The sequence below is a fragment of the Panthera leo genome, chromosome B2 (genome assembly GCF_018350215.1).
Source record: "Panthera leo isolate Ple1 chromosome B2, P.leo_Ple1_pat1.1, whole genome shotgun sequence".
NCBI classification, from domain to species: domain Eukaryota; kingdom Metazoa; phylum Chordata; class Mammalia; order Carnivora; family Felidae; genus Panthera; species Panthera leo.
The window spans coordinates 3872798-3876125 of NC_056683.1; positions in this window are offsets into that span (position 1 = coordinate 3872798).

Below are 3328 nucleotides of genomic sequence, written 5' to 3' on the forward strand. Positions count from 1 at the left end.
AATGTAAGCTGCGGCCCCGTTTGCAAGAGAGGAAGAAATATAAGACACCGGAAGATAAGAGCTCGGAGAGAGACGTGGGTGGCTACAGGGGCTGAACATATGAAAAGGAGGCAAAGCATGTCAATGGGGAAAGAATACAGTCTGTAGACGGTGCTGGGAAAACTCACTGAATGACAAAAATAAACTGGATCCCAACCCTCCATCGCCTACAAAGGTGGGATCCAGTTGAATTAAATTAAATGCCAAAGAGTGTAGGGTAAACTCTGAGGTTTGAAATAAACAGTAAACAAACAAACAAACACATGAATACTTGAAGGAAATTCCATTGGCATTGATCAGAATTAAATTAATACTTTTGATTACGTTACACTTAAGGCTTCCAGTTCAATTCAGAATCTATGACAAAGTTACCGTGTTGGTGAGAAGATACTTGAAATATCAAAAACCAAGAAAAGAGTTAACAGCTAAACTATATCAACATCTGAGAAATCAACAAAAACATGTAACTGACTCAACAGAGAAATCGACAAACGGTATCATCTGGTAGAATACAGAGGAAAAAAACCGAAATGCTAACAATCATTTAGAGATTTACAACTCCTCAAAATGGACAGGTAACACAATGAGGTGTCATTTTACTCCCTATTTGGCACAAATTATAAAGCTAGATAGAAGCAAGCGCTGACAGCTTCAGGGGACCTAAGAACTCTCCCGCTGGTGCAGGACTCTAGATGCTGAAGCCACCAGGAAGAGTATCTGGCAGCACTTAACAACTTGGAATTTGAGAGTCTGTCACTGGGAGGGTGAAAAACTATGCACACTGCGGAGAAGTACTCTACAGTGTCAGGATTTAGGTAGGTTAGACGCAGCAGCACGGAAGCGTCTTAAAAACATCTCAGAAACACCAGGAGATGCCAGCGTCAGAGCCTGCCCGCTCTCCACCAATATCCCCACTGGGCAAATAAACAGCCTAAACGTTCAGCAACAGAAACACAGGAATACATACGATTTATTCTTTCAATACAATGGACTCAACTGCTTGTATCTACATAGATAAACAGAATCAATACCCCGCGGGTGAATGAGCGAGTGACAAAAGGTTAGATGCACATGGTGGGCGCAGCAAGACAGCATTTAATGCGGTTTTGCCTGTCCTTAAAACTTCATTTAAATGATGTCACGCTGCATCTAATATTTCGGAAAGTCCCTTTTCATATTTTTAATAAAAGCCTGTCACCTGTTATTTCTCTAAACACAATCCGAAGCAAACACAGTCAGATGTTAACTTTCAAAGATCGGGGGGTTGGGTGCGCAGGTAGTTTTGTACTGTTCCGTTGGCAGGCTTTCTCCGGAAAGCCCGGCGGCTGCAGCCTGGGGGGGGGACAAGGCTAGGAGGGGTCGGTGGTTCCCGGCCCACCCCACCCTGCGGGGGTCTCTTTACTCGCCTCACTTCTTTCCGCTCTGCCCGCCTCAGACCCGGGGTCTCCATCTGCATCCCCTGAAGACTCCCCCAGGATCAGCTCCTTTGCGGGAGCGCTCGCCCATTGAAGGAAACGAGGAAAACCGGGAGCGGCCGGGAGACTCCCGGGGCGCCGCGAGGCGGCAGAAGCCGCCTGCGGGCGGCTGAAGGGGGCGGGGCTCCGGCGGCCGGAGGCGGGGCAGGGCTCGGAGGGGCGGACGCGGCGCCGCGGCCGCGGACTCGGAATCCGGTCTCGCGAGGTCTCCCCCGCTCCGGACGGCGGTGGAGTCTGCGCCGAGGAGCGCCGGCGTGGAGGGGCTGGTCCTGCGGGCCGCGCGCGGGCGCCTGCCCGCCCCGCGGGTGGCGCACACGACAGGCTCGAGGGGAAGGGGTGATGGCGGGTGGGACCTTGAAGTCCCCCAGGACAGGCCTCAGGAGAGAAGGGGGTGCTCCACCATCCCTGTGGCTCCTGGGGTTGGGAGCTGGGTAAGACCGAAGAAATGATCCCTCCGGGGGAGAGGCCCCTCAGTGTCACTATAGGAGCTCAAGATGTCAACCCTGGGCCTGGGCTCCCCGGGCTCACATCCCTTTGTGACTCGCCCGGGGCAGGCCGGCTTGGGTGTCGGGTAAACTCTTCAGATCACACCGTGGGCTGCAGGCTTTGAGAACCACCGATCCGGGCCGAGTCCCCCACAGTAGTGAATGCTTTTCTTTTGTTTTTCTTTTCTTTCTTTTTTTTTTTAATGTTTTTATTTTTGAGACAGAGAGAGGCAGAGCATGAACGGGGGAGGGCCAGAGAGAGGGGGAGACACAGAATCCGAAGCAGGCTCCAGGCTCTGAGCGGTCAGCACAGAGCCCGACGCGGGGCTCGAACTCACGGACTGTGAGATCATGACCTGAGCTGAAGTCGGACGCTTAACCGACGGAGCCACCCAGGCGCCCCTGTGAATGCTTTTCTTTGTCGTCTCTACAACTGAATCAGGACTTTTTCTGGAGTGATGGAGGCCCAGAGAAGGGGTTGAATTACCCAGGGTCCCGCAAAGGTTACATGATGGCGGTCCAAGAATTCCTCTTCAGCAGGTCATGTATAGGAAAGTGCTTTGCAATTGTTAAGTTAACAGAAAAAGCCAATCTGTTGTGTTACATAGCTGGTGTTCTGTACCTGAGCACTTCTCACAACAGCCTGGGATTATGGCCCCGTATTACTCTCCAGGAAAGGGAGACCCAGAATGGTGGCCTCAGGTATCCTCTTGTAAATAAAATCAGACATGGATCTGTCCCATAGAGGGTGGAATTTTCTATTTGTAAACTTCACTTGATATATTTTATGGACCCAGGGTGTCCAGTAAACTAAAGCAGGCATTTAGGATTGGCACCAAGATGTCAAAGAAAAATCAGTCCCGTCCTCGGATTGGAGAAAAGAGACACAGGCTGAGACGCAAGGCAGGTGGGAAGGAGAGTTGATGAGGGAGCAAAAGGGAAACGGAAGGCAGAGCACAAGCTAACACCCTACACCGCCTCCTCTGGAGTGGGATCTGTGTGACATTCCTCAGGCGCCCCTGATGCCCAAAAACAAAGGGAAGGGAAAAACAAATGGTTAACTGCTAGAGACCACAGTCATGCGGGACACGGGACATGACTCTTCATCAGTTTGCAACTGTCTTAGTAATTTACAAGAAAAATGCCATCCCCAGAAACCTGTAGACTCACTTCCCTGGGACCCCCACCACCACGGGAAAGAAAATCTTATGTAATCAGTCACTCCTCACAATCCTAGGGCAGCTCTTTTCTGTCCCCAGGTCCTGTCCCTGTGCTATAATAAAATCACCTTTTTGCACCAAAAACGTCTCAAGAATTCTTTCTTGACCG